General features: G+C 36.4%; 1 long non-coding RNA gene across 1 annotated transcript in view; it reads right to left on the bottom strand.

Annotated features, from left to right (window-relative positions):
• LOC143442541 (uncharacterized) overlaps positions 1–20014 on the bottom strand; it is a 378775-nt gene that overhangs the window by 150806 nt on the left and 207955 nt on the right. The gene's annotated exons all lie outside the window — the stretch shown is intronic.

The following is a 20014-nucleotide window of genomic DNA, read 5'->3' as shown; positions in this document are numbered from 1 at the left end:
AGTCAAGTTATTAAAATAAAAATTTTAAATATGTATACTATTTGAAAAATAGCTACTTATTTTGAACACAATAATAAGACAAGTGAGCCACATCCCTGTAAGAATTCTTGCTTTTATACCAAACTTATAAAGCCTATGATTAACATTTTTTTAAAAAAATGCATAAATGCAAAAAGGAAAAGGGGGCATGGGATAGGGGCTTTCTAAGGGGGGGATGGGGAAAGGGAAAGGGGATGGCATCTGAAGTGTAAATAAAATATCTAATAAAAATGGGGGGAAGTAAAAAAAAAAGAACACAAGAAAAAAAAAAGAATCCTTGCTTTTGAGAACAGCAAGATAGAAAGTCTTGGATGCAACTAGTCACCACATATTCTATGTCTGAAACACTCTTCTTCTTTTAACAATATGGCTCATGAGTATTCCAGGGGCTTCAAATGTGGAGCCAAAACATGTACTGAAGGATTGTCCTTTCGTGCCTTTGATGTACAAAGCAAATCAGCCTGAAATCATCAGAGAATTGCCTTGACAGGGGTTGGACAAATCTCAGTGTGATCAAAGCATTCCAGGCCAATGACATTTGAAAGGAAATTAAAGCTTTCCCCTCTGAGATTTAGCCATCTTCCAAACAGAATAAATGTAAGAACACTAAGATGGATGGGGATGGTAAGTACTCCTTGCATCTCTAGAGCAGTAATGAGAGTGTTTCATTTACGAAAGCAGTCTGCACCATAACTGTATGCATATGATGGGGCTAGCCAAGCCAAAATAACTAAATACATTCTATTTTTAATCCACATAATTTGTTCAAAAATGAGAATTGTTTTTCACACACACAAAAAAAACACTATTTAACCTGTGTGTCCTTACAGATAAGGAGTAATCATGTAAACATAAGGCATGAGTTATTAAAAAGTTATTATATATCTTATCATGTAAAAAACTTATAACTAATATAAATCTCTAACAAGATCACTTTTAATGAAAATAAGGTCTCAATGTGTTATGATGAGATAAATAATGCTCACTGCTAAGCTGAGACAAATATTGAAGGACTAAATACATCATAATCTCTAGCATAATCAAACGGTAAAAGGACAGATTATAAATTCAGAGCTGCTATTTACTTTCACTAGGGCCTCTTCGAGTATTGTGTAATATTCTAACTACCACTCATTCTAAGGAAAAAATGTGAATTGAAATATTCTCAGTATAGAATTGCATTTTATAGAATAGAGTCTATATAACTATATATATATATAACTATAGAATAGAGTCTATATAACTCTGGCTTTGTTATATATTTTTTCTTCTATCTTTGTTTTGTTTGTTTGTTTTGTTGTTGTTGTCTTTTTAAAAAGGGTCCCACTATGTAGTTCTGCTTAGTCGAGAAGTCTTTGTATATATCAGGATGGCCTTGAATTAAGAAAGACATGCTCCTGCCACTTTTCTCTTAATGCTAGGACCAAGGAATATTCTAACAGAGACAGTTCTGACAATATGTGTGCAATAAAATAAAAGTAAGCAGGTGAAAAATAGTAACAAGTACCAAAACCATATAGAGGCCACTTCTGTGATCAGCACTGCTATATTACACAGAAAAGATTATGAAAACACACACATGTATATAGACAGGAAGCTGACATCCTGTATAGAAATCTACATATACTAGGCATGCACACTGTGCACATACATACATGGAGGTAAAAAATTCCCAAAAAAAGGCCAATAACTTTTTGCTGTTCAAATCTAAAGCTCCTAAAAATTATGTTCTTTACTTTTCACATGAAATATTTGTTGTTCATGAACTGACATGATGTGCAGGACACCCTGGCAAGATTTAAGTTACCTCTTGCTCTTTCCCGAGTTAATCTTTGATTTCATTCAGCTTCTAGAGCCATAAAGCTCCTTTTAATTCTCTAAAGTTTAATCTATGTCAAGCAGATTTTGACTGGGAAAACTTTCAATACTAAAGTCAGTATGTTTAATAAGAACAAGTACCCTTTCTATCTACAGGTACAATTGTCTCTGAAAACATAGGCATGTACTTGGAACCAAGCATTGCCTGTACTATAATATTTTTGTCCTGTCTTCTTTTATAATAAAATTTAAAAATTTGCTTATAGAAAAAAAATAAAAAATAAAATAAAAATTAAAAAAAAAAGAAATATTTGTTGTTTAAGTCTGATACATGGTCAGTTTCCTGTGAATACGTAGAATATTTTATTAGTAGCATTCTAAATTTTTTTAAGGTTGATAAATTTTCTGCTTTTTATCTGTGGAAATAACATATTAATTAATTTAATACTTGACAAAACAAAATTGTCTGAATATTGAGCCAGTATAATATATAGTTTTATATACATTACACATAACCTATGTATGTTTTCTATGTAACAAATGTAATATATAATAGAAAGAATATAGTTACTGCCTATGATATTAAATCTAATAACTCCAGAAATTGGTTAAAATATTGAAATAAAATTCAGACCAAAAAAACTGTTGTTGCTTTATTATTCATCTTTCAAGTAGATATTTAAATATTTATTTCCAAAGCTGTACATGAATCATACCTAAAGGCTTGTAAAAAGATATAAACTTTATGAAGGTCTTTATTTAATATGCCTATCAATTTCCATCACCTATTTAGAAAAATTTTATCATAGAGCTATAAATTACAATGCTATGTTGTAGTAAATGCTTTTTAAATTATTCATCATTGGAGCTCATAATTTGAGCATATAAGAAATGAAAATATCATAAATAACATAGAGACAACATTACTACTTGAGGCAAACTCTGAAGCTCATGACTTTTATTTAAAAACTCACTCGTGAAAAGATGCTTTCTTCCTTATGATAAGGCAGCTTGCCTTCTTCCAAAGTCATCATTTATAATTTATGAGTTGATATTATCTAGACTAATAAGACTGTGTAGTAAACAGCAGAAAAATACATTTGACTGATTATTGTATAGCCTCTCTTAAGAATTACAACTAACAAGGAATGCATAGGTTTATAATAATTGAGAAAGTATTAAATGCTTCTACATTAAAAACATGAATCATGTTATTCTATTTCAAACATTTAACATTTCCAGAAAATGACTTGATTTATCATAAATATCCATTAGCTTATTGTAATTACTGTTATTTTATGTAATGTTATTACATAATATATTTACTTTTAATAATATTATAAATGTATTTGCTTATGTATAATATATTATGAAACATAATTTATTATCCAAATTTAGATAGTAGCCCTTTTATTTGAATAGCTACATTCTTTTTTTTTTAACATTTTTAATCTACTTTGACTTCTGACTCTTGAGTATAGGTGTTTAACATTTTATCTTAGTCAGTCTGCTTCTGTGTAACAAAAAGCCACATGAGTAGTTGAAAATAAACATCTGTATTCCATATCATTTGTCAGTAAATGAACAGTTTACTCCACTTAACACATGTAATCTGAACTAATTATAATTTCACTCTTTAGTTACTTCTGTAATTTGTTATGGAAAAAAAAATCACAGAAACTCCCAAGCTACAAAATTCCCAATGAAAGGCACTATGAAACTTATATGCATTGATGCAGCTATTCCCACGTACTGAAGAAAGAAAATGCTGAAACCATTTTCTTTGGTTTGAAGCAGTTTGGGGCACCAGAAGTGGGTGTCAGCTGGTTTGCTTTCCTGTTTTCTTTACATTAGCTTACAGAAGGGCTGTAACAATTATTAGCTTCTCATATTAGTTAGCTTTATGAGCTATTAATATTGAACCATAATATCAGTCACACTATATTGTGGTACAGTACATCCTTCCTATAAGAAAATATGCATCCACATGATCTATACTACGTTTATAGACATTTGACTATGATCTGTAGATCTTGGATTATGATAATCACATCTTATTTCTAGAGTATTCAGATCTACCTAAGCCATGGAATATAGAAAAGGATATATATGCTATATCATGTATACATACATATATGTATACACAATTTAGTGGACAGACAAACTGATCTAACTGTAAAACTTAGCAACTTTTGAATTCCTTTTTTTGTCTTTATTAGAGAAGCTTAATCAGTTGATGCTTAAATAAAGCAGTTCAAGCTTCTCTTTGGCATGCAAGAATTGGGATCACTACTAGCCTTATGCTTGGAGATCATGCTAAGTAAGGAAAAGATAACTTGAGCTCAGAGAGTACCCTAGCGAAATCTACCAACTGAGATGACCTAAGTGACTAAGAGGCAAGTAGGATAGACCCTGAGGACCTAGTAGTCAAATACTGATTTCAATCAGATGGAATGCAATAAGTCAGTTCAGCATTTCATCAAGCTGCTTCATAGGGTATGCGGATTAATACAGGCTGCTTATTTCTAAAATATTCTCTTGTTTGAATTTTTATTTAATTGATTATTTTATTTATTTACATTCCATCCATTGCCTCCCCCCCACCCAACCCTGCACTCAGTCCCCATTCCCACAGTTCCTCAGCCTATTTCTCCTCCCCCTTGCCTCCAAGAGGATGCTCCCCACCCCACCCCCCAGGCATCCCCTTTCTCTGGGGGCTCAAGGATCTTCTTCCACTGAGGGCAGACTAAGCAGTCCTCTGCTGTGTATGTACAGGGGGTCTCAGACTAGCACAAGCATCAGCATGTGTATGCTGCCTAGTTGGTGACTCAATCTCTAGGAGCTACAGGGGTCCCTGTTATTTGAGACTGCTGGTCTGCTTCTAAGGTTGCCCTCCCAACTTCAGCTTCTTCAATCCTTCTCCTAATTCCTCCATAGGGGTCCTGGACTTCAGTCCAATGGTTGGGCACAAGTATCTGCATCTTTCTCACCTGTTGGTTGGGCCTTTCAGACAACAGCCATGCTAGGCTCACATCTCTAAGCACATCATAGCAACAGTAATAGTGTCAGGTCTTTGTGCTAGCCCCCAGGCCCCATGAGATGGATCCCAAGTTGGGCCAGTCACTAAGCAGCCTCTCCTTCAGTCTCATCCCCATTTTTGTCCCCAAAGTTCTTTTAGACAGGAACAATACCAACCATGTCAGAATTTTTTTCTGTGGGTTAGTAACCCTGTCCCTACACTTGGGGTACTGTCTATCTACTGGAGGTGGAATCTTCAAATTCCCTCACCCCACTGTTGGGCATTTTGAGTACGGTCACCCCCATTAAGTCCTGGAAGTCTCTCACATCCCAGGTAAATTTGAGAGCTCCCCCTACCCCCCTACCCTCCGAGGCTGCCTGTTTCCTTTCATTCTCTTGGCCCTCTGGGCTTTTCTTCTGTCCCTCTCTCCAATACCTAATCCTGATCCCTGTCCCCCTGTCCCCCTCCCACTCCCACTCAGGACCCTCCCTCCCTCTGCTATGTAATATTGTCGAACTATGGTAGAACACCCTGTAACAGTTGGCTTCTGCAGTTGTGAACAACTGTTCTTTGCACCAGAGCTATTTTCTGTTATCAATTACCAATGCAGGGGAGAAAATGTGAAGGAGAGCTCTCTTTAAATATGAAGTAAATAGATTTAAAGGAATGATGCTGAATTAATGTAGGTGGCTGCTGTACCGTAAGAGGCACAGTAGGGAAAAAAACACATCTGAAACTCCAGGAAAAAGACAATTGAAGAAGTCTCTGTATTTTACATTCTGTATGTACTATCTATAATTTCTAATGTATGGGAAAGACCCCTCAGCTTATAAACAGCAAAGAATGGAAAGATATACTGGTAAGAAAAGTTATAGTGTGGTCTCTAACTTAATATTTCTAATTTTAAAACAACATTTAATATTTTTCACTTATCTATAGTATATGAGTACATTTCACTAGCCAGGTTTCATGATTACAAATTTATCATTTCCAAGTTTTGGTTTATATGAGCCTTGGTTATATTTACACTCATCAAAGAAGCGTATCTATATTTTAAAAAAAAAAAAAAACTTACCTAAAACTTACTTAAAGAACTTATATAAACATTCTGTGTCTCTGTGTTTGAGTGTGTGTGTGAGTGTGTGTGTGAGTGTGTGTGTGTGTGTGAGTGTGTGTGTGTGTGTGTGTGTGTGTGTGTGTGTGTGTGTGTGTGTGTGTGTGTGTGTGTGTGTGATTTCACAAGTGGAGAAGCCAGAAGACATTTGGGAAGTAATTACCTCCTTTCCCCCTTGGTCCTGGAGCTCCTGTCTCTGTGGTGCAGACACCAGACCAGCAGTAATGAAACAGCATGACCAAGGGTACTTCTCCCCAGCTTCCCATCTCTTCCTCATATCTCAACATAGAAGAAGTGAATTATATGTGTGTAGCTCTATATACAGCTTCCTATATGGTATCTGGGGGTTGAACAGAGTTCCTTGGGTTTGCATGACAACAGTTTTACCCATTGAGCCATCTCCTCAGCTCTGAGCAATTCTCATTCTATAAAGAGTGGTAAATACAATGCTATACTTTCAAAGTGATTGACAGACTCATGTGCATGAGCGATGGGGGCAGATTATCTATAATCTGCATATTTATGTATCTCAGAGATTTTGGAGTATTCATAAAGGATTTATTTTTATTTTTACCTATCTGTATATTTGTCTGTCTGTATTTGGGTATGTGCATCTATGTACCTAAAAGATCTCTGATCTAGAATGGGAATTACAGGATTACAGGAAGTTGTGAGCCACTCAACATGTATTGTGGGAATCAAACTCGTGTCCTATGTAAGAAAAGTATTCATTCATAAATCACTGAGCCTTCCCTCAAGTCTCAGAGGTTTGGGTTTAATATCAATAAATAAATACACACATGCTTACATACATACATACATACACACACATAGAATTTAGGTACTTCTGTTTCCTCTTTTCATGAGTTTTCAAGGACAATTTAAATATTTTCATTGATTGTAAACATAAGCTTCAGCTACTTACAGAATATCATGTAATATTATCTATGCAGAGAGAGGATCTTACTTCTCAGAGATTCAGTTACAATAAGTCATAAGGATCTCCAAGGTTGAAAACTAATGCTAGGTGAATTCGGTCAATTCTTATTTGAGAAACTCGGAAGATATTGGAAAAATATATTAAGTGTGGATTCCCCTCTAGCCTCAGAAAATGTCCCCTCCTTGTCATTTTCTTTTTAGATCTGTTTCAACTATTTCATTCAATTTGGTGCTATTTTTCTACTAATTGAAGTTTTGTAGTCCATGAATATTCACAGAACTAATTTAGTTATTGTCAGATAGCTAACTCTTTGGTGAGTGGCCATATAACAACTGTGGCTGTAAGGAGGAAAATACATTTATTCTTTACAATACACATTTCTACAAATAATACACCTATCACAGAAAGCAACAGTGAGCCATCAACATTTTAATATTCACATCCACAAACTGGCTCAGGTGATCTTAAAATATTTAAAGTATCCAAGGTTTTCACCATGCCCAGTTTACCACTTTAAAGTGTCTCTCTAAGGTTAAATCTTGTGAGCTTACCTGTCTGGTACAAGTCAGGTAACTGGTGAATGTCTAGCCATTGCTAATTGGACAATGTTTCTTATTCTGAGATTTTTTTTTTATTGAGGTTACTAGAGTTAAAGTTGATTTGTGATACTAAAAATAACAAAGTCCCTTCTCTGAAGGAGGAGTCTTCTGAAAGGACAATAAAAGTCAAAAGCAAGCCTAATGGAAGTTAGAGAAAAATCACTCTTTAATTGAGTTCAGAACAGGCACAGAGTGCAAAACACAAACCTTTGTGCTATGCAGAAGTCACTAGCTACCACTCCTCTGGACTTGCAGGGTTTTATACCTCTTATGTTTAGCACAATGGAATATCCTTATATAAAACAAATTAGTTTGTTACTATAAAGCTGATTCTCTGTCTACATCCATCCTCTGTCATAATCTCCATCAATTATATAAATCTTTTCTTTGTTAAAATATACATTATCCTACTATAAATGTATTTTGCCATTGAAGTGGGGGTGCAGTTTTAAAGATTAGCAATGGATCCATATCTAGAGGCTTCTTTGAAACGGTTTGTTTTAGTCATGAAGCTGGTTTTTAACTAAACCATCATTGAAATTACATCTACTAGAAGCCTAGATGATTGCCATTACCAGAAATGAAGGAGTTGCTGAAGGCAAATCTGCTAGAGAATCACAACGTATAGTTTAAATTAGGAATATTCAACCTTGAGACAAATGAAAAAAAAAATCTATGACTGAGTTATTCTTCTGTACTCCAGGTAGCAATTGCTCCTTGGATGTATAATTTTAAAATATGAAGCGGCTCTCTAACGTAGTCACATTTTAGGATGAATCTTTCTTCATGTGAATTTTGTTTTTCCCTTGTAGTTAATCCATTATATTCTTAGTGGTTCTGATCATATGTATTGAATGTACCTCCTCTTTTTTTCCTACCTGAATATTATGAAATCATAATTTTGTGTTATTACTAGCCACTGAAGGAAAAGCAATGAACCCAGCAAAATCTAGACATAAAATACAGTTTATCAATATGTAGAGAGTATATTTAATTTCATAAATTTTGTTATCATGATCACGTTTGAAAATGTCCTTGTGGGAAAAAAATCTATTTTGTAAATGAAGGTCATTTGAAATCAGACAAGGAAGATTAGTTTGCCCTAGCGAAATGGAACTTCAGATTTCTCTAATTTGAATGTGATGCATTTAAGAAAATAGTCATATTTTCTTAACTATCCTAATTCAATGCCCTTAATTTTATATTATGTAAATTGCACATGGCTACAGTCATTAGCAGTAGCCATTTATATCTGAGTGGCCACTTACTGAATCTTCTGCACTTAAAACTGTTCTTCAAATACTAATGTTTCCTTCCACATTCAAAAAGAATTATCCTTTTCAACAAGTTTTCCACTTTCTATCTGCTTCTTGTTTATATATATTGAAGAGAAATGAAGTCATATAGCTATTATCTCTATTCCATTACAGAGGGTAGCAATCTTTGGTGAGGTTAACTGGAATTTGGGGGTCACACAAGGAGCTGCAAGAAGACAGTATAATAACACTGTCTTCCAAATGATAGCCTACGAATTATATGAAGTCAGTGTAAATTGAACAGAGCATCCTTCACCTGACAGAATGTTAGTGAAAACACACCATTCAGCCTCTCAAATGTACCAAGTTTCAGCCAGATTATCCTTCACCAGGCAAGCAACATTTGCATCACTCTCCAAGGTATATCAAGGATGTATTGTTTCAAAATTCACATCACCTCCTTGATTTATGTTCTTAATGTTTTAACAGGTTCAAACTTAGTATTGTTTCTCACTCCTCTATTTCTGGAATGGAGTGAAGTGTAAATTGTTTATTTTTAGAAAAATCATTTAATAAAAGCGAAGAAGTGTCTCAGTGTGACCAAGTATATAACCTGAACACTCACTATCCATTCTGCCTATTAGATTCTTGAATGAATGCAAACTCCCTGAGGACAGACATTGCTGTGTGCTACCACCATGTAGAGCAAAGTACATTGCACATAATAGATGCATCTGAAATAGTGATTAAATTGAAGTTAACATAGAGAGGAGCATCTTAATTTAAATCATTGATACCTTGCCCCCAGCTAAATTGAACTCCTTAAGAGTCCACCAGATGTTGAACTAGTCAGCACAAGATACAGGCTACATATTAAATTAAGTTGGAATTACATTCATTCAATATTTTAAAATATCTTACACTAAGCACAGGCCACATGACATTATCAGACATACAGTTTTCAACTTATGGTTACGGAAAGGCAGTGGCTTAATACACGTTTGTTCATATTATTTCCTAGTGTGTTTAGACGAAACTCCCAGTGCACAGAAGTTGTGGCTGTAAAGAAGTAAAGACTGCTTTTTGTTTTAACCTTAAATGATGCTCTAAGGCCAAAAAAGCCCTTCAGCAATAAGGGTCCTCAGCTAGATAAACCACTGTGTCACAGAAGGCCCCAAAACTGTGCTCTGTCTGATCTTTCTTCAGACCAGCCAGCTGCTGCCTGGCAGCTCATGAAGACAGTGCTTAAAAGGACTTGCAAGTTTGACGAAAAAAAAAAAAAAAACCGTTGGAGAAATTGATTGGTATTTAGAGTTTAGTGGTCTCCTATGGGTATTCTGGGTTTCTGTGACTGATTTTGATGAAGTGCTTTTATTTGTCTCTCTACCCAGAGACTGCAGATGAATTTGCAACAGAGCAGCATGCCTCCTGGTTAGCTTTGTCAGGCACCACTTAGACATGTTATAATTTATTTTCCAGGAAAAATATTTCTCATGAGGGCTTCTGGCTAACACAGTTATAAAGCAGCTGGCTACCATTCAGCCTGTTGTCTGCTGCCAGCTGGGCTTCCGTGGATACGGAACAGAGAAACAGGGATGGGGAGAAAGTGGTAGAAGATAGGGAGCCAGTGACTGAAATGATTTTGCAAGTTAGACTCTCCCCTTTTCTAGCTGCTTCTGATGGTTCCCAAGTCAGCAAACCCCCCATTAGGTCTGTCAGGGAGTGCTCTTATTTCTTTATGTGTCTGTGGATGCACATCCGAAACATTCATAAATAGGCATTGACTTGTTACAGTCACTCTTCAGACTCAGAAAATGCCCCTGAAAAGTCATCATATCACACAGTTATTTTCGGGTTTTGCTGCTGTTGTTTTTTTTTTTTTTTTTTTCCCAACAAATGAAGCCTCAGAAATGACCAGTATGCTTATTTTAAGTGAACCTGTTTGAAAAACTCAACACTGAACACGGGTATTTACGAGCACAATGCCCACATTAGAAGAGGAAAGGAGAAAAGAAGAGGATCTGATATTAGCATGCCATGTTACATGCTCCCTTGGGGGATTTTCATTTGACTAAAGAGCAAATATGCCAAAGAATTGGGTACATGTGTTTTCCTATGTCACTTAAGTGCATCACTTCTCATTGTCACCGAAATGAAACTCTCATTCAGTAAGTTGCTTTTGTGGGGATTTTTGCCACAGCAATAAGAAAGCAATCTTATACATAAACTAAATCCAATTTTAAGTCACTGTATTATAGGCTATTTCTGAAATATTCAAAAAATAAAATAGTCATCCCATATATAGAAAGTACTACTATCTGAGTGTAGTATAATACTGTGTTAACCATTAATAAATTTAAATGCATTTAAAATGGAATTATTTTCATAATTATTAAACATATTAAGCTGTTGGCTGTTACTTTAGCCAAAGATATTACGTTAAAATATCAATCATTGAGACCTTAATATATATGTTGTTACTATATCAGGCTATTAAATGTGACCAAAAGAGTTTCAATTTAAGAACTTGATGGATAGATCTGGAAACACATAATTATGAAGGACATGCTAAGAGAAAATACATTAGTTTAGTAGTCATCATTGGTTAAGAGTCTGTGGGGAGAATGTGGAAAATCTATCAAAGGGATTACAGAGAGGATTTGGTTCAATATCTAAATACTGTGAGACTGAAGTCTTCATTTTTTTCTTTAGAATCTTGTCAGAGAGATTTCCAAGAACCTCATCGAAGGTTGGGTTTAAAACAAAAGTCAACATGGTAGCACACACACCCACACACCCACACACCCCCCACACACACACACACCCACACCCACACACACACCAGAACTTGGAAGGCTGAGGAAGATGAATAAGAAAGATTGGTAATCCAAGGTCAGACTGATTTACATTGTGTGACTGCATCTCAAACAGTCTTAGAGAAGGCAGAAGGATAGAGAGAAGGAAAGAGGAAGAAAAGGGAGGAGGGGGAGGGGGAGGAAGGCAGAGAGAAAGGGAGGGAGGGAAGACATATGGGAGTTGGGAGAGAGAGAAGGAAAGAAGAAAAGAAGGAAGGAACTAAGAGGGGAAAGGATTTAAAAGTATTAAATCAGGAGCAAAAATAACATATCAGAACAAAAACAGCTTTCTAGCAACAAGTGACAGATCCGAAATAATTAGACTACATGCCCTTCATGTCTCTGCTAGGAAGCCTTAAAATACTTTTATCTAACTACTGCTCATATACATGAAGATTTTATTGGAAAGCAATGGTGAATATTCACAAGACTTCTATGTGCTCCATAAATCTACTCACAGAGATCTTAAAACTCTCAGGGTGCTGAAGCGACACTATATTCAAAGCACTGGTATATCTACACTTCCTGCCCTTCTTTCCCCTCGTTCTTCTGGGTACTCCAGGACAACATGAGGCAACATGGTAAGTAGAAGGTTAAAAGTATTTGGAAAATGACAGAGAAGATACTTGTGTACCCTTCTCAACTTTTTCCTATAATTACAACAAGCATATCCTAACCCATTCTGGACTAAACTGAACCCAACAGCACATTGATAACTTTGTTTGTTTGTTTGTTTGTTTGTTTGTTTGTTTGTTTGTTTTATATGAGTACACTGTCTCTGTCTTTAGACACACACCAGAAGAAGGCATTGGATGCCATTACAGATGGTTGTGAGGCACCATGTAGTTGCTGGGAAATGAGCTCAGGACCTCTGGAAGAGCAGTCAGTGCTCTTAATCGCTGAAATTTTTAAATTGATGAGAACCAATACTATAAAACAAGGGTTCTGACAACATTTTAAATGAGAATACTAATGAAAACTGTGGAAATTGCTGTGAAAATTTGAAGAAGAACCTGAAATTTCTGGTCAGGACAAGTAACAAGGAAAAAGATGAGTTTTGTGTAGAGTCTATAATACTACCAAAAAATGTTGAGCTTGTGATATTTTATTTTATATCAATAATATTTACTTGGAAGCAAGGAAAATTTGAACTAGGGTCAAATTTCTGCACAGACACATGTTTGAATGAATAATCATGAAATGCATTCACTTAATTATTTACGTAAATATTTTTTATATGGCATTAAGTAGGAGAACATGACATAAAAGTGTATTCCTAGTATTCCAGAAGTGGAGGCATGTAAAATAGACAGTCTTATCTACATATAGAGAGAGTTGAACAAGGATGACACCAATAAAGGTGCCAAAGTAGATAGGAGAAAGCGCATGAAGATAACCCTAAACAAAGCACTACAGGCAAGTAAAAATGCTGAGATCCAAACAGTCTACACCAGGGAAGAACATACCAACTGGTTTACAATATGTGATGGTCAGCTCTGAAAACATACATACATACATACATACATGCATACATACATATAACTTTATATTAACTGAGGAGGTTATACTTAGGAATATATGTACATACATAATCATACATTCATGTAATAAAATTATTGAAAAAAGAAATCATGAATGTGGACAAGAACAAAGGAAGGTGGGCTTGGAGTGGTCTAAGAATCAAGGAATATTGTAGAAAGCATGAAGAAAGAATGTAAGAAGTGGAAGATAGAGAGAAGAGCTATGAGATGTGGCCTTCTGAGCAAGACTGGGACCACAAAAGCCTGGGGCTACTAACAGTCAAGCAAGAAATGGAAGTGCCTCATGGGATACTCCTGTTGACTTCTCAAGGGGGGTAGGAGGCTGTCATTATCTTCAGCTGTATACACAACTGTGAGTCAGGAGGCTCTAAGGAATAACTCCAGATGTGTTCACACACAGTCCTGGTTAAAAATAATGAGTCATAAAACAAAAAAATGACATCAATGAAAGAAGGGAATTTTTATGGACGAGGTTTGAATGGGATCGTCTATAAATGTGGCTTTCATGGGCTGGAGCCCAGACTATATAAGAGTAGAAAAAGCCTGCTGGGTCACAAGAAGTGAATCAGGATTCATGTGTTTGTTGCCTGATTGCCCTTGACTATGGCTGTTTTAGTTTCAGCTTCTGCCTCTGTGACTTCCCTGCATGAATGGATTCCAACTTGGAACTATAAGAGAAATAAACCCTTTCTGTCCTAAACTTAAAAAAGGAAAAAAAAAAAAAAAGACGGGATTGGCATGGCTGGGAGAGATCAGAATCAGTTAAAGCATGAGTTTAATCAGCATCCATCATTTATGTTTATGAAATTGTCCATGCACATATTTAATAAACATTTTTTGAGTGACCTGGACTCGTGGTACCCTTGGGAGAAGTATGCGAGCGTTGTTGGCTAGCATCATACTCATCCAGAACATGTTGTAAGTGAAGGGGACATGGTGATTATTCTGGAACTGGTGTAAGCTTGGACTTCTGAGAAAAGTATTTTACCAGGACTGTACATGCACTGATTTGAGATCAAGCCAATATCTCTGAAGAGCAAATAACCTCACCATTGTTCGATTGCTGTCTTTCCAGGCATCATCTCTCAGTACTGCTTCAATCTACTCTCAAATGAGAATTATTCTACTCTGCTGCCCCAATGAATACTACTTCCCCTGGAAGATTAACTTCGGATGCCATATCCTCTAGAAAATACATTTCTTCAGATTGGGTTGTAAGCCTGTCCTAGGGACAGTCCTGAGTTTAGCTCTAACTTTAGTTCGAAGACATATATCTAACAATTTCATGAATTTGCTTGCTTTTCAAGAGTAAGAAGTGAGAATATACACATTTTAAATTGTGAGCGTGCAATAATCTGTAATGTATATAAATTGACTGACTACTTTGATCTAATCAAGTGCCAGCTATGTATATCATTTTAATATTATACATCACTGCTGTAAAATAAGCTTACATGGTTTTTGCACGATTGTGAATACTTGATACTAAAGATGGGTTCATCTTTCTCCCCATTCAGTTTTTCTGTAGGGCATTAGAAAGTAATCACTAGAAAATCAAAAGGAAAGTTTCAAAGACATAATTTTCACATGAGCAATCTGTGGTTTGATTGCCATAGATTACACTAAAAAAAATGTATCTACTGAGTCATCATAGTGAAATAAATGTTGACTTAATAAACAAAATCAAAGTTGAGCTAGCCAGTGAGGTGATTCCATGGGTAAATATCTCACTACCAATCCTGACAACCGAAGTTAAATCCCTGGAACACACAAAGTGGAGGGATACAGGCTCCTCCTCCTGTAACTTGTACTCTAACTGAAACATATACCTACATACACAGACACATAGATAAATAAATAAGTAAATAAATCAAATATAATGTAAACTGTTAAAACAAGTGTCCACAGGTTTCATGATAAATCTCCCAGTGCCCTTCAGAACAAGATGTAGAATTCTCAGCTCCTCCTTCACCATGCCTGCCTGCAGGCTGCCATGCTCCCACCTTGATGATATTAGACTAAGACTCTAAACCTCAGGTGCATTTTTTCTTTTTCTGCATTGACAAGCTTCTGCCTCCTTTGAACTACAAGATAGAGTGCCAATGACACATTGTGCCTTCCATGGGTACATGAGGAAAGTCCATTATCTGTGAGTGCATTTTTTGATGCTGTTAATAAGGAATTGGCTACCAAAAGGCTGCCCAAGACACATGACAGGCAACATGAAAACAGTCAATAGCCTCAATTGTGCCAGGAGATCTGCAGCTGGCAATTCAAAAGCCTTCATGTAATTATTCCAATTACCAATTATTCGAATCTTCCTGTTGAGCACAATACGAGTTGAGAGATGTCATTCTCACTATAGATTTCTATAAGTCTACCTGACATAATTCATTACTGTAGGAAAAAAAAAAGATTGTTTAAAATATATAAGGCTTCTGTCTTAGTTAGGGTTTTACAGCTGTGAACAGACACCATGACCAGGGCAACTCTTATAAGAACAACATTTAATTGGGGCTAGCTTACAGGTCCAGAGGTTCAGTCAGTTATCATCAAGGTGGGAACATGGCAGCATCCAGGCAAGCATCATGTAAGAGGAGCTGAGCATCCTATATCTTGTTAAAGGCAAAGAGGGGAAGACTGACTTCCAGGCATCTAGGATGAGGATCTTAAAAAACATGCCCACAGTAATCTACCTACTCCATGGCCACACCTAATTCTACAAGTTTATACCTCCTAATAGTGCCACTCTCTGGACCAATCATATACAAACCATCACAGCTTCAGAGCTGCTCCGGCAAGGGACAACTAGAATGCACACTCCCTACATGAATTTGGTACCTAAACACAGTCCAGTTTGGAATTCTCATCCATACCTGTCACAGGAAGCTACCCAATGCCTTGAAGTTGATTTGCCTGTACTGCCAATCCTGAATTTCTAAGTCACAGACTAAGTGTTATCTCTTGGTGTTTTATGATTTCTCAAAAATTATCCATCAATATTTCTTTATTAAATGGAGAAAACACCCTAACAATAAAAGGAATTAGAGTCCAGACAACCAAATAACACGATCAAAAAATTGTGGTACAGAGCTAAACAAAGAATTCTCAACTGAGGAAACTTGAATGGCCTAGAAGCACCTAAAGAAATGTTCAACATCCTTAGTCATCAGGGAAATGCAAATCAAAACAACTCTGAGACTCCACCTCACACCAGTCAGGATGGCTAAGATCAAAAACTCAGGTGAAAGCTGGAAAGAACCCAGATGTCCTTCAACAAAGGAATGGATACAAAATAATGTGGTACATGTACATAATGGAGTATTACTCAGCTATTAAAAATAATGAATTCGAGAAATTTTTAGGTAAATGGATGGAACTAGAAAATATCATCCTGACTGAGGTAACCCAATCACAAAAGAACACACATGGTATTCACTCACTGATAATTGGATATTAGCCCAGAAGCTTAAAATACCCAAGATTCAACTCACAGGTCACATGAAGCTCATGAAGAAGGAAGACCAAGTATGGTTGCTATGGTCCTTCTTAGAAGGAGTAACAAAATACACAAGGGAACAAATATGAAGACAAAGTATGGGACAGAAATGGAAGGAGGGTGCTGTCTGGAGACCATTGCACCTGGGTATCCATCCCATGTGCAGTCACAAAAGGTAGATGCTGATGTGGATGTCAGGAAGTGCATGCTGACAGGAGCCTGATATAGCTGTCTCCTTAGAGATCTGCCAGAGCCTGAAATATTCAGAGGCAACTGCTCACAGCTAACCATTGAACTGATCAAGGAGTTCCCAATGGAGGAGAGAGAGAAAACTGAAGGAGCTGAAAGGGTTTGTGGCCCCATGAAGAGAGCAACAATACCAATCAACCAGAGCTCCCAGAGTCTAAACCACCAGCCTTGGAGCACATTGGATGGGATCCATGGCTCCAGCTGTATATGTAGGGAAGGATGGCCTTGTTGGGCATAAGTGGGAGAGGAGCTCCTTGGTCCCATAAAGTGTGGGGGAATTCAAGGGAGGGGTGGTGGGAGTGAGGGGATAGGTGGGGGCACATCTTCATAGAAGCAGAAGGAGGGGGGATGGGATAGGTGGTTTCTGGGGGGAGGGAGAAATGGGGTAAGGGTATAACATCTGAAACGTAAATAAAATATCCAATAAAAAAATTAACAAGGACAATATTTGTCTTAGTCACTCTTCTATTGCTGTGAAGGGATACTGTGACCAAGACAACTTTAACTCAAAAACAAAACAAAACAAACTAAAACAAAAACAAAAAACAAAAAAAAAACCCCATGGCATCTAGAAGTACCAACCTTGCAACAATATGAAGAAGTCTTGATATTATATGTGGACTTGTTGCTTCACATAGAAGTTAATGAAATAAGTTGTAAGAATTATTAATATGCTGCTACTCTTTCATTTTAGCATTTGATCAAAAAGTTAATTTATTTATATCCCTATTTTGATTGTGTGGTTTCTGTTTAACCTATCTATACTGGTAGATGGTACCTCTTCTGTTTCCATTACACCGTATGGATAAAAAAAAATGAACTTCTTATGTTCTTTATTCCAAAGGCTCCTAGTCCTTAATCACAGAAAGGAAAGCATAGGTTAATATACCCCACATACTTAAATACTGTGAACGAAAAGATGATTGATCAAGATATTAAAGAGGACAACCTAAATAACATGATTTCATAAGAGACAGTGATCCAGGAAAATTTTCTTCTTCGAAATGATACAGAAAATATACCTGATATACATCCATAGCACAGAGGTAAAAAATAACTCTGTGCACAGACAGTGGAACTCAGTGCAGGAGTAAAGAGAAACAAAGTTCAATTGAAGACTGGTGACTTGTGAATTTGAAAACAGGAATATCTATGTTTTATAACTGCAGGACTTTATGTGTAACTACCACCATGGTGGAACTCAAGCATGACATTAAAAGGTAAAGCATTTTAGTCATTTTCACCCTATTTCCTCTTTCCCAATAACACTGTTCTTCTTAAGAATTGTTTGTCTTACTTTCCTGTCTTCTTTCCATGTGGCCAACAGATTTAACTGGAGCTACCCACTTAGTTTGGGTGGGAAGTTATCCAGTTCAACAAGGGCAACTTATCTATGTTCACACCACAGCACTGAATAAAGTGACACTCTTTCCAAAGAAGCATTAATTGTTAATAGTACCACTAGGTGGAGTGCATTGTGTTTCTTAACATGAAGTATGAGGCTTGCATTATGTTGGTTTTGCATACTTTTTATTTGGGGTACAAACACACACACACACACACGTCACTGCAAGATTGTGTGGAAAATCACATCGTGCTGGATCATTTCTCCACTTGGTATGGTTTAATCTTTAACATAAGAAGATTCTGTTAGCCTCAAATTTCTCTCTGTATTAAGTGTGTTAATCTTGTGTTAATTGCAAGACTGTGAAAGAATAGATTAAAGTTTATTCTTGCTTATGTAACTGGTGGAACAGACTTAGCACTAAATGCTAGAAACTTTATTGCACTTAGCCTTTGTATGTGACAAACAAGGCAAACTTTAGAAACTAAAACCCAAGTCACTCATTTCCTTTGATGCTTTTGATTTGATTGGAAGCTCTACAGGCTTCACTTAGGATTCCAACCTTGCCTGGACTCAGCTGGTACTCAGTGTGGCTGACTGATCCATGAAGCCTCCCTCAAGGCTATCATTCAGGCCTTAGGTATCCTCCTCCTGACTGCTTCTAGTCTAGTTTAGTCTTGCTTCTTTACATGTAAGTTTCAGGGCTCCCATCCAGCAAGATCTCTTCATACTTAACATGATGTTAAATAATATCACAACACTGGAGTATGACCATTGCTAACCCTATGTCTTTTTCTTTTTAAAAAATAATTTTTTTCTGGATTCCAGTGTTTTCTTTGTATTGTTTTGTTTTTCTAATGGATATTTTATTTATTTAGAATACAGATATCATCCTCTTTTCCCATTTCCCCTCCTTAGAACCCCTTATCCCATCCCCTCTCCTTCTTTATGTTTTTATACCATTTTTGATTACATGCATGTATTAAGGTCAGTTCTATGTTGAGGGTCTAGCAATACAATAGATGCAAATAGTCAAAGAACAAGCAATACAATAAACACAAATAATCAAAAAAAAAAAAAAAAAAGGATGGCATTAAACCCAATTACAAGAACACTCCCGTGATCACTGTTTCTAGGGGCTTATCAGGATGACCAAAGTATCTGAGCCTACTTCCCTGTCCTAGCCCTAGGTCATTTTCATGTCTGAAGCCTACTTACTAGTTCTACCCTAAAATTTAGATGCCTGACTGAAATTACTTATTTGTTCTAGACTAAGATTTAGATTCCTACCTAAAATTACTTCTTTGTTTTAGCCTAATGTCAGGTTCCTGCCTGAAGCCTACTTCCTTGTCCTTGGCCAATTTCATATTTCTGTAAAGCAGCCCATTTCTTTGTCCTTGGCCCATGTCAGATTCTTGCCAAGTAGCAACAAAGGCTCTCTGCCTCTCCCCCTTTTTTATTTTATTGACAAGACTGAGCCTGTCTTAGCTCGTTCTGTAAGAATGCCTACCTTACCCGTCATGCTAACCTTATTTCTTTCCTCAAACTTCTTTCACACCTCTCCATGCAGTTGTCCACTCCCAGTTTCATATTCTATTATTCTTTTGAGATTATAATTACTCATTTGTTTCTTCCTTTTCCTCCCTCCAAACCCTCCTTTATACAACTCTTTTTTTTCTTAAATTCAGGGCATCTTTTATCATTAATTGTTGTTACAAGCATGTGTGTATTATCTACATA

This window comes from Arvicanthis niloticus, chromosome 6 (assembly GCF_011762505.2).
Source record: "Arvicanthis niloticus isolate mArvNil1 chromosome 6, mArvNil1.pat.X, whole genome shotgun sequence".
In the NCBI taxonomy this organism is placed as follows: Eukaryota; Metazoa; Chordata; class Mammalia; order Rodentia; family Muridae; genus Arvicanthis; species Arvicanthis niloticus.
This window is presented reverse-complemented; position numbering and strand designations above follow the sequence as displayed.